The following is a 14,734-nucleotide window of genomic DNA, read 5'->3' as shown; positions in this document are numbered from 1 at the left end:
TTCTGCTTCTAAGGAAAAGGGGGAGAACATGTTATTGAATGATGGCAGCTTGAAGTCTTTGCCTAAGATTGTTCTGATTTATACTCACCAACAATACGTGAAAATACAAATTTACAGGATTATTGTTTTCTTACTTTTTACCAAGCATGTATAATTAAATTTGTATAAATTAAAGATCTTATGTCTTTTGCCCTAACTTTAGTATCTTTAATACAAAAAGTATACAAAGTATATATTCACACATATAAGGGAATCACTTATATCTCCCTTAGAAATAAGAGGCAATGCTAAGATATATTGCAGCAAAATAATTTTTTTTAAAGATTATGGGTGAGTCCTTTGCTCTTAGGTAGGAAAAATGAAGGAACTTTTAGAGACAGAAAAGTTAACTATATTTACATGAAAGTTACTACCTCATTTCTAGCATTCCTGTGGCTTATAACTTTAAAAAATTATCTGATTTAATTTTTTAACTTTTACCAAATGAGAGAATTTAGGATATGTGGGTTAGAGAAAAGTCAGAGCTATGTAGGTATTAATAGTGTTTGAACTGAACTTGTGGAGATAGATTTATTTGGTTCTTTTGGGTGCTTATGATCTGTCCTTCATATCAGAGACACTGTAGAAATGCTAATCATTTGGCATTATTGGTGTAGAGAGGACATACATCAGAAAAATATTCATTATCCATGTTAATATTTCAGCTAATGGAAGTAGTAAATTGGACTATGGTATGGAAACAGATTAGGTAAGGGCAAGTAGACCTACCTATTTGAGGAGTAGCTGTTGTCTAGTTTGGCAGTGGAATAGAACATATGTAGAGGAAAGGAAGGGAGTTGAAACTAGACACAGAATTGGACTTTGAATGTAGGAGAGGAAATTGGATTTTATTCATTTTCATTTTGTTCAAAGTTTTTAGTTTTATTTTCTGGTTTCAATTCTTTATTGTTTTTGAGGCAGAGTCTCAGTCACCCTAGGGTTGAGTTCCATGGTGTCACAGCTCACAGCAAACTCAAACTCTTGGGCTCAAGTGATCTTCCTTCCTTAGCCTTCTGCGTAGCTAGGGCTACAGGCGCCTGCTGCCACGCTCAGTTAATTTTTCTATTTTTATTAGAGATGGGGTCTTGCTCTTGCTCAGGCTTATCTTGAACACCTGAGCTCAAGGGATCCATGCATCTCAGCCTCCTAGAGTGTTAGGATTATAGGCGTGAGCCACTGCCCCTGGCCTTGTTCAAAGTTTTTGAAGAAGAAAGTGACCTTGTTTGTGTTAGTCTCTAAAATGATGAGATTGGGCTTTAGACATGTCACCTCTGAGTTGTCAGCTTGAGAGATTTGGTAATCAGTCATACGGTGTAATAGTTTAATACAGTGACCAAGTTACCAAGGCGAAAAGTTAGAGAAATAAAGAGAAGGCTGAACTTTGACAATGCCTATATCTGGGGAATAGTTCCATCTCCACATCTCTCTCTTCATCCCCTTGGAATTTAATTTTGAGGAATGCAGGTTGTTTTGTCTTGGAACTTGTCACAGTCTGGATTTTACTAGTTGTATCTGTTTGCTACAGCATGTTATTCTGCTCTTTCTTCTGTTCATTAGTTAGTTGTATGCAGAGGCTTGATCACATTTGTGTTTGATTTTTTTTTTTCCTTTTTAAGGTTTTGTTTTGGTGGCTAGATATGACTCTTTTGCTATGCAGTGATCTGTACTTAATTAGGAGGCACATTATATTTGGTAATTTCTCCTTTTTTTTGATATTAGTAGACAATGATGATTAATGCCTAGATGCATTAATTTGTTAAGGTTTGCAGAATGTTGATACTCTAATTCTACTTTTTAAAAATTTTCTTCTTTATTGTGCTTTATTAACTGAAATATATCTACAAAGTAAAACTTTAAGGTCTGTTTGGTTACTTGTTGGTAGGCATAATTTGTATAAAATATAAGGCCTAGTGCTGTGGCTTACACCTATAGTCTCAGTGACTCCACAGGCAGAGGCAGTAGGATTGCTTGAGGTCAGGAGTTTGAGAGCAGCCTGAGAAACACAGTCAGACTTTGTCTCTAAAAGGAAAAAAAAAATAGGATAAATGTATGATTTGTTTGCTTTATCCATTTTCAAAATAATGAATTGGTTCACCAGCATTCTTCAACAGTGACTAGTTAATTTATGAATTTAAGCATATTTAGTATTTTCATTTTGCTGAAATTGTTGTCTTCATTGGTATGCAACTTATACTATCTTGGCCCCTGGGCTCCTGAGTGTTTTTGACATAACACCAGCATTAAAGATTTGACAGTTGTTCCAGGCTCATCTTGTACATTTCCTCTCACAGACTCAGAATCAGCCTTTTTCTCCAAGCAGTAGAGGTACTCATTGCCTTTGAGCTGGTCCTTGTTTCTAGGCTTTTTCAGTGGGCAGATCCTGTTAAGGTAAGTTGACATCAGGAGTTAATACTGATACTTCAAATTCAATTTAATTATTAAAATTTTGATCTTGTACTTGAATTTCCTTCTTCCTATATAGGGCTATTGGTAAACACGGTTTTCAGTGGTACCAGAAATTATATAATAGAATTAGAACTTCATGAAAGTACTCCTTTGTTTCATCCCATAGTACCCACCCAGCATTCAGAATACCAACACCAACAATCTGGTTAATGAAAATAAGTTAAAATTGGCTCAACCCCTGTAGCACAGTGGTTACAGTGCCAGCCATGTGCACCGAGGGTGTTGGGTTCAAACCCAGCCTGGACCAGCTAAAGAACTGCAACAAAAAAATAGCAGGGCATTATGTTTGGCGCCTGTAGTCCCAGCTACTCGGGAGGCTGAGGCAAGAGAATCGCCCAGGCCCTGAGTTTGAGGTTGCTGTGACCTGTGACGCGACAGCACTCTACCAAGGGCAATAAAGTGAGACTCTGTCTCCAAAAAAAAAAAAGAAAAGTTAAAATTATTCAAATAATTTTATTAAAGTACATTTGACATACAAAAACTGCACATATTAAAATTGTACAATTTCATAAGTTTGCTATATGTATAACGTGAAACCATTGCCTCAGTCAAGATTCTGAACATACTTATCACCACAAAAATATTTCTCTAATCTTTTCTTTCCATGCCTCCCTGCTCCCACCAAGATATCTAGGCTTTTCGTCACTGTAGATTAGTTTGCATTTTCTAGTATTTCATATGAATGGAATGGGCTGGGTTTTTTTGTTTTTTGAGACAAAGTCTCAAGCTGTCACCCTCGGTAGAGTGCTATGGCGTCATAGCTCACAGCAACCTCAAACTCTTGGGCTTGGTGATTCTCTTGCCTCAGCCTCCCCAGTAGCTGGGACTACAGGTGCCTGCCACAACGCCTGACTATGGAATGGGCTCTTTTCATCTGGCTTCCTTTACTCAGTTTAATTATTTTGAGATTCATCCACGTGGTTGCATGAAATCAATAGTTCATGCCTTTTTACTGCTTAGTAGCAATCTACTACATGTTGTAGGAGTATACCATAGTTTTCTTTATTCATTCACCTATTTATAGGTATTTGGATTATTTCTAGTTTGGAGCTATAACAAATAAAGCTGCTGTCAACATTCACGTATGAATCTCTGCATGGGTGTATGTTTTCATTTTACCTAGGAGTGGAGTGGCCGGATAATAATGGTAGACATATGTATAATTTTTTAGTATTTTCCAAAGTGATTTTACCACTTTGCTTTTCCACCAGCAGCATGTGAGTTCCAATTCCTCCATGTCATTATTGATACTTAGTATGGTTAATGATTTAAATTTTAGACATTTTAGTATGTGTGTAGTGGTAATGACTAGTGATCTGCCCTTATGTCTTTCATGGTAAAGTGTCTGTTAAGTCTCTTTCCTACTTTTAAAAAAGTTGTTTGTGGCTCGGTGCCTGCCTGTAGCTCAGTGGTTATGGTGCCAGCCATATACACGGGCTGGCAAGTTTGAACCTGGCCCAGGCCTGCTAAACAACAGGAGGCAACTACAACAACAAAAAATAGCTAGGTGTTGTGGTGGGCGCCTGTAATCCCAGCTACTTGGGAGGCTGAGGCAAGAGAATCTCTTAAGCCCAAGAATTTGAGGTTGCTGTGAGCTGTGATACGACGGTACTCTACCAAGGGCAAATAGTGAGATTCTGTCTCAAAAAAAAAAAAAAAAAAGTTGTGTTTGTTTCCTGTTTATAAACCTTTGAGAGTTTTTTAATTCTGAATATAAATCCTTTATCAGCTATCTAATTTGCAAATAAATATTCTAGTTTGTGGCTTATGTTTTCATCTTTTTCACAGTGTCCTTGGAAGAGCTAAAGTATTTTTTTGTTTGTTTTGTTTTGTTTTTGGACACTGTAGAGTACAGTGGCATCATCCTAGCTTACTACAACCTCAGAGTCCTGGGCTCAATGGATTCCCCTGCCTTGGCCTCCCAGAGTGCTAGGACTATAGGCGTGAGCCACTGCACTAAGCCTGAAGTTTTTAATTTTGATATCTTCTAAATTTGTCAAAAATTTTCTTATAGATCATTGAGTGTTTGTTATGACTTCATTTATCTTTATTGCTGGCTTTTTATTTAACTGTGCTAGTGACTGCTTTAGGATTATACATCTTTAGTTATCAATGTACCTTCAGTTGATAATTATACTACTTTAGGCATAGCATAAGAACCTTTCAATAGTCTCTATCCATTTCTCCCCTTCTAGCCCTTGTGCTGTTATTGTCTTACATTTTACGTATGTTTTAAGGCAGATACTACATTGTTGTTTTGCTTTAAACAGCTGATTACCTTTTAAGGAGATTTAAATACCAAAAGTCTTTACATTTGTCCATGTTGTTGTTTCCTGTGCTTATTTCCACTGCTCTTCATTCCTTTCTGTAGATCCAGGTTTTTATTTGGTAACCTTTTCCTTCTGCTTACAGGACTTCTTTATTACTTCTTGGAGAGTACAAGTCTGCTGGTGAAGAATTCTTTTAGCATTTGTATATATGAAAAAAGTCTTTATATGATCTTTATTTTTGAAAGTTATTTTTACTGGGTATGCAGTCATGGAGTGACAGTTTTTATTTCTTTAAGTACTTTGATATTACTCCTTTGTCTTCCAGATTACATTGTTTTCAATGAGAAATAAACTGTTGTGTCTTTTTTCTATGGCTACTTTTAAGGTTTTCTCTATCTCGGTGGTTTTGAGCAGTTTGATTATGATGTGTCTTGGTGTAATTTTCTTCATGTTTCTTCTTCTTGGGATTCAGTGGTTTCTTGGACCTGTGGGCTTATAATGTATTCATACAGTAGAATACTATACTACATATGTAAATTGAGTGAACTAGTTCTAGATGTATCAACATGAATAAAATTCAAAAGAAGGCTGATTTGTGAGAGAGTAAGTTATATGGAAAAGCCCATATAACTTGCCTGAGTCCTTTATTTAAATATTTAAAATAAAAAAACAGTTGCATCAAAATTTAACATGTGAGTATCAAGAATGCATGCCCGAGCCAGGTTAATGGTAAACTCTGAGGAGGGAGAGATTCAGATAAAGATGCAGTCTTTGGCTCAGCGCCTGTGGTTCAAGTGGCTAAGGCGCCAGCCACATACACCTGAGCTGGCGGGTTTGAATCCAGCCTGGGGCCACCAAACAACAGTGTCGGCTGCAACCAAAAAATAGCCGGGCATTGTGGCAGGCACCTGTAGTCCCAGCTACTTGGGAGGCGGAGGCAGGAGAATCTCTTGAGCCTAGGAGTTTGAGGTTGCTGTGAGCTGTGATGTCACAGCACTCCACCCAGGGTAACAGCTTGAGGCTCTGTCTCAAAAAAAAAAAAAAAAAAAAAGATGCAGTCTTTAAATGAGGCTAAAGCATTTAATGTCTTAATAAAATATATCTGAAACAGATGTAGGAGACGTTTTACTTAGGCAATGAGTACATGACTGATTTCTGTGTTTACACATACGTCTAAAGTTATATGTCATTTAGTGATATGCATGTCACTGATCTGAGTAAGGTCAGTACAGTTCATAATAGCTTCTATTGCTTCATTTTATTAGATAGATATAAAATAATTCCTCCCACAAAAATCCCATCCACATAGTTACATTTCAATAATTTACCAAATAAAAGTTACTCTCAAAAATACATACCTATTTCCTTAAAATCATAGTGACCAGGCCTGGATCCAATTGGTACATGTGTCCTACACCCAGGTAGTGTGCCATGTGCCTGTGCACTATACCTGTTGGATGGGAATTTACCCACCCCTTCTCTCCCTTCCCCCACTTGAATTTCATTCAAGTGAGCATATAAGTGTTAATCTACTAGTTCCAATTTGGTACTGGATACATGTGATGTTTGTTTTTCCATTCTTGGGATACCTAGGACAGCGGTCTCTAATTCCATCTAGGTTGTTGCAGAAGATACAAAATCTTTTTATGGCTGAATAATGTTGAAGGGCACTTGGGTTGTTTCCACATCTTTGAGATTATAAATTGTGCTGCTATAAACATTCAAGCACAAGTGTCTTTCTGATAAAATGCCTATTTTTTATTCGGGTAAATGCCTAGTAAAGGGATTGTAGGATCAAATAGTATGTCTACTTTTAGCTCTTTGAAGTATCTCCCGTACTGCTTTCCATAAGGCCGTGCCAGTCTGTAGTCCTACCAACAGCTGTCTAAGTGGTCCTTTCTCATTATACCCACACCAGCATCTATTGTTCTGGTACTTTATGACGTGAACCATTCTCTCTGGAGTTAGGTGACACCTCTATGGAGTTTAGATTTGCATTTCTTTGATGATTAGAGACAATGAACATTTTTTGTGTGTGTTTGTTGGCCATTAGTCTATGTTGTCCAGAAAAGTTCCTGTTCATGTCTCTTACCCCTTTTTTAATGAGGTTGTTGATTTTTTTCCTTGTTTTGCTTGAGCTCTGGTTATCAGCCTTTTTGGATGGGTAGCATACAAGTGTCTTCTCCCAAAAATTCTGTCTTTTTGCTTTATTTGTGTGTCCTTAGCTGTGTAGAAACACTACAACTTGATTAGGTCCCATTTATTTATTTTTGTTGCTGCTGCAACTGTCCATGGGGTCGTCTTCATAAATTCTTTTCTTAGGCTAATAAAATTAAAAGCATTTTTGGAGAAGGGGATTATATATTAGTGAAACAATGGGCTTTGGTTTCTTTGATATATTCTTTTTTTTATTTTTTGAGACAGAAGCTCACTGTGTCACCCTTGGTAGAGCACTGTGGCATCACAGCTCACAGCAACCTCAAACTCTTGGGCTCAAGAGATTCTCTTGCCTCAACCTCCCAAGTAGCTGAGACTATAGGCGCCCGCCACAATGCCTGGCTATTTTTTGTTGTAGTTGACATTGTTGTTTAGCTGGCCCAGGCCAGGCTCAAACATACCACCCATGGTGTATATGGCTGGTGCCGTAACCTCTGTGCCATAGGCGCTGAGCCAGCTTTGAAATATTCTTGTGACCAGATGTGGAAAAAAATATACAACTCGTTTCTTCAACATAGTTCTGATTCTAAAATACATACATAATGAAACCAAAATTGAGTGCTCCTTGAGTCCTCCTCAAGTAGGCTGATCTATATATATAGTAGCATTTCCAAAAGTAGAGCTTTTGTGGGTGATCCCCCTTAACTTTCCCTGTGTATCCTCTTTCTGTACTACTCTTAACACATTCTGTAGGCATACCCAGAGGGGCAATTTACAATAAAACAAAAAATCCTGTGAAATATAATTGTGGGCAAAGGGGTCTTTGGATGGTAAGAAGGGAAAGCTTTGTTATTGCTGTTTCATAGAACTTTAGAGTTGAGATAAGGAAGAAGGGAGCAGTCCAGTATAGGAAAAGGATTTATGCTGCGTAGTCCAACAGACTTTATCTAATCCCAGTTCTGCCACTTATTTCCTGTAACCCAGGGCAAGTTTGTTAACTCCTTTGTGCATCACTTTTCGTGTTTGAAAAATGAAGGTAACAATCCTTCCCATGAAAATTGCACATTAGAAACCCTAACTATTTATCTATCTTATTCATGCACCTAACTTACTGGTGGTGTACTGGACTCTAATGGTTTCTACTACTGATAATAATTGACGAACATTGTGTTAGGCTTTATACTAAGTCAGGATATGATCTGTATTATGACACATTAGAATGTCACTCCAACATTTCTAAAAGAAAGTGACAAAAGATTGCAAAAAAAAAAGAAATTTGCTATAGTATTTTTACTAGAATATGATTGATTCACAGGTTTTGCCAAATAGCAATGTATCAGATGATACTTGATAACTTCTAAACAAATATAATGATTTTTTTACTAATATTTATATAAGGTGGAATTATGCTCTAAAAAGGCTATAATTTTTTGGAACCTCCTGGGATTTATCATATAGAGAATGGCTAGATTCTTTCTTTAGATTTCTGAACACCCTCCCCCCACCAAAGAAAAACAAAATACCTAAGTATTTTGAGAATTTTGTTTCTGTCCTAGGAACCTAAAAGCAACATTTCTGTAAGGTCACCTTTCTCTTTTGTACCTGTGAAGTACTATTGTGGATATATTTATAAGTGATGTGTTATTAACCCGTCTATAGCCACTTGCCTGTAGATGACTGAGCTCAAGGCTTGTATACCAAAAGGGAAGTGGTATTTGGAGAGAGTTCTCGACAGAGGAGCTGCTGATTTGCATCCGTGGAAATATGTAATGAAATGTCAGTCATCAACAGATTTAAGTATGTGATTTAAGTAAAATGATTATTTTAAGCAGTGTCATCTCTAGCAGCTTGCTGTAGGGGCAGATTATATTGTTTATGGTCTGTGAGGGGAGAAGAAGGAGAAACAAAAGCTAATATTTTTATACATAGTACAGGTGAAAATAAGCATGTAGTAAGGGTAGATGTTACGAGTTGAGATTCTTGGATTACAAAAATTCAATTTATACTTAATAAAAACAAGGATTTGTTAGCTCCCACAACCTGACCTGAAGATGGATAGAAGTAGTACTAGCCTTTGGTATATCTGAAGTGTAAGACTTGAATGTTATTAAGACTCTTGCTCCTTTCTCTTTCTCTGCAAATTGCGTTTATTTTTAATTATTTCCTCCACATGGCAGAGACAACTCTCAAGTCCATATCCTTACAGATCTTCTTTAAATAAGAAGCAAAACAGACCTCTTTCAGCCCCGGTTTTCAAAATTTCTAAGTCTTTGGGCAATGGGAAGTGTGATCTGCTTACCAGAAAAAGAGGGGAAGGAGAATTGGGAAAGCACAACTACTAGACACCTCAAGTGGAAGTCATTGCTGTGACAGCTAGGAAAAAGATTATCTTCACAGAAGAGACAGTGAGTTGTACATGATGCTAGCAAACGCTACACATGCTGTGTTACTGCCTCCCTGCCCTGGTCCCCCTGTTTAATCTCCATCTTTCCCCTAAAACAGTGCAGTACCTTCTCGGAAAGTGGCCTGGACCAGAGGGAAGAGTTTGTTGAAAATCTACCTGGAAGTATTATCAGATTCATTCCATTCCTTACTTAGATTAACAACTTCTACAAGTGATAGAATTACTTTTAAGTAATTGTATTACTTTAAAAAATTAGACGGTAACTCACATAGTTGTGGAAGAAATTTAGAGCTCTTGGGAAAGGTGCGTCTCTCTACCCAAGTCTCACTTCTGGAGACAAGGATCCTGTTGCTCAGGACCGTATTGTATGTGTAATTGTATGCTTCAGTCTTCAGTAGCTTCTTATAAAGCAAGGTTCAGGTAAAAATCACTTCTAGTGACATTCAAGAAATTGTCCTCACAGGCATTCTTTTATAGGTCAAGGGTATACTATTTTGAAGAAGTTGGAAAAGAATGGTAACTACTTAACTGATTTCAGAAGAATCTAGTTTAAGTAGCATTCTGGACTTTATACTGACTCACTAAAAATAGAGATTAATTTTTGAAGAGGATAACAAAATTTGTAAGTCCTTGATTCTACTATATAAAATTATAATTATACACGAGAAAAAAGTACAACGTCGCTTACTTTTAGCTTAGTTTACCATAATTAAGCTGAGAAAATATAGAGTGACCAAAACTTCACAGATCTCTTATTATTGTGATTTAGTTGGTATAGATTTGCATTTTTGAAAATGAAATGTTCTTGTATTTTTAAAAAACCCTCCTGCAGTATAGCCTCAGATCTTTAGACCTAAGGATATAATCAAAGGAATACTGGAGGAGGAGAAAATGTCTGTCAACTATTTGCATTTGGCCTAAGATTGCAGGATTTTAATATTGGAATCCTGACACCTTATCATCAAAAGAGAAACTTTCAATGGGTCATTAATATAAAGTAGGCAAAGCCCATGTAGATCTAGAAGACACTTTTAGTTCCCCATCCCCACGTCTATTTCCAAACAGCAAAGGGCAAAAGGAAAAAGAGGGAATTTTGATACATCTTACTTTTCCTTAATAAGAAAACAAGGCCCTAATGAAAAATCTTTTACAAATTGGTAGTGTCAGGGAAACAGTTTAAGAAGAAAACTCTCAGAAGGGGAAAGAGGAGAAGGAAGGGACCACGCCTACAGTACCTTTTACAAGGGTACATGTTAAATTTACAACATGTATAATATAAGTGTTTTAACACAGTAACTAAGAAAATGTAGTGAAGGCTATGTTAACCAGTTTGATGAAAATATTTCAAATGGTATATAAAACCAGCACATTGTACCCCATGAGTGCATTAATGTACACAGCTGATATAATTAAAAAAAAGAAGAAGAAGAAGAAAACTCTTACTATTGGCAGACAAAGAATCCTTTCCTTTCTTTTAGGAATAAGAGGTACATTCTTCTTTCAGCAGTTGCCTTGCAGGACACATAAGTGAGACACTGGGAGGTCTAAGCAGTGATAGGATGGAGCCTTCCCTTGTTTCCCTTGTTGTCTGGCTGTGTCATTTACGTTGCGGTACCGTATCCCATCACCACCATCGCCAGCCTGACTTAATAACAGTAAGGTTTAGTTTTCTTGTATCTAAAGGAACTTTGTTTGAGCCAATTGCTTGCATTTCAGTTTGGTTTGAGATATAACTTAGAAAGGAGACAACAAAGTCCAGGGTCCCTATTACAAGTTATTTTTATTGTATAACCTATAAAGGCAACTGCACAGGAAAAGGTTCAGATAGTAAAATATTTACGTTTTTATTTTTAATTACTATGAGACATAATGGTTGTACATCTTTAGGGTATGTGCGATGTTTTGATAAAGGCATACTATGTGCATTAATCAAATCAGGGTAATTGGGGTATCCATCACCTCACATGTTTATTTATTGCATTAGCAACATTCCACTTCCAGTCTTAGTTTTTTAAAATATACTTAAATATAAATATATAAAATTATAAAAAAATATATAAATCAACTTATTGTTGATTATAGTCACTTTGCTATGCTATCAAATATTGTTCATTCTATCTAACTGTAGTAAAATATTTACTTTTTGATTATAGAAATTTAAAAATTATACTGTTACTTATAATTGACCATGGTTCTAAATGTAATTGTTTCCTTTATTTAAAAATTAATAAATAAATTTCATTTCTTGCATATGTGTATTTAAGTTGGTTTCTTTGACTTGACATTAAACAAGTAACACTCAAATCTCCTTTTTTCTACAGCTAAACTTATATACGTGGTATACATTCTGCATAGGTTATTTACTCTCTTCTTTGAATTAAGTAATGCTGAGTTGCAGGGAAAATTGGTTAGACATGGGACTTGTGAACCATGTTGTATTTCACTTTTATAAATGAATTATACTTAGTGGATTTGAATGTCTGAACCAAATTGGATTGGAAAACATTATTTTAAAGTAGGCACAATGAATTACTTACCTTAAATAACTAAAATTATATTGCTTTTTTTTTGTTTGAAATTACAGTAGTTGTGGGAATATGAGGCATCTTACCTGATCCTGATATGGTTATCATGATAGATAATCTTATATTTTCAGTGTCTTTAAGTAGCATGATTGACTTTAAATTTTAGCAGCTAAGAAACTATTAAGGCTGTGTCCCTTTTCAATTGTGTTAGTCATGACAGATTGAATTTCCATTTTATGTTATAGTGAGTATTCCTTAGGTTTAAATTCACCAAGATGGAGTAAGGATCCTATTCCTTTTTTTTTAAGTGTATATTTACAAAGTTAACTAGAAAAATAACTAGAAAGTTATTCTAGTTTACAAAAATAACCAGAAAGTTATACCCTTTCTGATTGACAAAGCTTTGTTTCTTGGCACATTGCATTTGTTGGTTTTATAATTATTGAAGGTGTTGACTGATGATTAATAGGTTAATCTTCCTGAGGATTAGAAATATCTGGCTCAATTTGGGGTAGGGGAGAGAGAGGAGAGGGGAGAGGAGGGGGGAGAATGAGTGGAGAGAGGGTGATTGGTGGGATAACGCCCATGGTTCATCCTGTAAGGGTACATGTGAATCTTTCTAAATGTAGAATATAAATGTCTTAACACAATAACTAAGAAAATGACATGAAGGCTATGTTAACCAGTTGGATGAAAGTATTTCAAGTTGTATATAGAAACAGCACACTGTACCCCATGATAGTATTAATGTACACAGTTATGATTTAATTTTAAAAAAAGATGAGAAAAAAATATTTTTAAAGTTTTATTAAAACTCCTTCATCAAGTTAAAAAAAAAAAAAAAGAAATGACTGGCTCTAGCACTGTTCTATTTATGGATAAGGGAACTGAGGCCCAGATAATGAAAAACTAAAAAAGTGTAGAGTAGATCCTTATATTATTCTTTTATCTACCAAAAGGCAAACTATTAAGTAAATTACTAAAATAACTAATTTAATCTGTGGGCCAGAGCTTTCTTGGAATGATATAATTGCTCATGTCAGATCTTTTTTGATAATACTGGAGTCCAAAGGTGATTTTCTTTTCATTAATCGCCATACGTATTAGGCAGAAAGTATATACTTTATATGTCCAAAGTAAAAGAGGGTAGGAATGATGAATTTTAGTTTTTCTAATAATAGAAATCTGACTCATGATAGTTATTGGTCACTTATTTATACTCTATATCTCATGAATAGATGAACATTTTTGTGAAAGCTAGCAGCATGAAATGTAGGGAAGGGGAAGGAAACTGACATTGAGTACATCTTCGTGCATCAGGAAGGACACACGTATATTATTGGCCACATCATTTTAATTGGATAGATAATTTCATTATTTAACTACTCACCTGTTGTTGGGCGTACACACGCCCCCTCCCAGTTATAAAAAGCTTTCCAATACCCTTCTTACACATTGTCTTATCTAATTTGTGTGATTATTTCTGTAGTGAAAATTCTCAGAAATAGAATTGGTGGGTCAAAATATCCACTCATTTTTCAAGGTTTTAGGTATACAATGCCAAATTCCTCTCTGGGTATACACTGATTAGCACCTTTTTACACTCGTATAATTTTTGCCATTCTGTGAGGAAAAAAATAATATCTCATGGTTTTAGTTTTCTTTTATCAGTGTAGTAGAGTGTAGTTTCTTTTGTTTTCTGATTTTTTTTTGTTCTTGTTTGACTTTAAAGTTTTACATACAATAAAATTTACCCATTTTTAACTAATTTTGGTAATTGTTAATTATAATGAAACTACCATCATCATCAAGATGTAGACCAGGTCTCTCACCCTAAAAAGTCTCTTCCTCCTCTGCAACTTGTCTCGTCTCCTGCCTGCAGCTCTAGGCAACAATTGATCTAGTTTCTGTTGCTACAGTTTTGTCTTATCAAGACAAGTCATTTTTAAGACATTTATTTGTCTTTTCAAATAAATGAAATCATATAGTACCTACTCTTTAGTGTTGACTTTAGCATGTTTTGAGATTCATCCATGTTGTTTTGTTTATTGCTAGTTTATTTGTTTGTATTATTGATTAATATGGATATATTAAAATTTGTTAATCTATTCATCACTTGTTGGGCATCTGAAGTGTACTGAGTTTTTGGCTATAAATGTTACATACAAGTTTGTTTTTTTTCTTTTTGAGACAGAGTCTCACTATGTCACCCTCAGTAGAGTGCTGTGGTGGCACAGCTCACAGCAACCTCAAACTCTTGGGCTTAAGCAATATTCTTGTTTCAGCCTCCCAAGTAACTGGGACTACAGGTGCCCCATGCAACGCCCAGCTGTTTTTTGTTGCAGTTGTCATTGTTTTTAGCTGGCCCAGGCTGGGTTCCAACCCACCAGCCTAGGTGTATGTGGCTGGTGCTGAAACCATTGTGCTACAGACACCAAGCCTATGTACAAGTTCTCATGTGGGTATATATTTTCATTGCTCTTGGGTAAATACCGAGGAGTAGAATCCCTAGGGAAACGTAGAATCCCACTTTTTTTTTTTTTAACCGTGAGCTCACATTTTATTGGAGTAGAGAAACATGCCCAATAATTACAGTGTAGTATGATTAATGCTATGTATGTCAGTCTGTTTTAACTTCTACTACTCTAGTGGATATGTTGTGGAATGTTGGTTTTAATTTGCATTTCTTTGATAAGTGATGTTGAGTATTCTTTTATGAGTTTATTGGACATCTGCATATCTTTTCCCCATTGTTAATTAGATTGCTGTTTGCTTATTTTAAATACAAGCCTCTTATCAGATGAGTGCTTTAAAATACTATCTTTCAGTTGGTGGCTTCCCTTTTCTTTTTTGTTTTGTTTTTTTTTTTTTTT

The 14,734-nt window shown here is 35.7% G+C and overlaps 1 protein-coding gene across 1 annotated transcript in view; it reads left to right on the top strand.

Annotated features, from left to right (window-relative positions):
- Positions 1-14,734, top strand: part of NLK (nemo like kinase) — a 178,817-nt gene that overhangs the window by 52,351 nt on the left and 111,732 nt on the right. The window lies entirely within an intron of this gene.

The sequence above is a fragment of the Otolemur garnettii genome, unplaced genomic scaffold (genome assembly GCF_000181295.1).
Source record: "Otolemur garnettii isolate 467f Iridium unplaced genomic scaffold, OtoGar3 scaffold00112, whole genome shotgun sequence".
NCBI lineage: Eukaryota > Metazoa > Chordata > Mammalia > Primates > Galagidae > Otolemur > Otolemur garnettii.
This window is presented reverse-complemented; position numbering and strand designations above follow the sequence as displayed.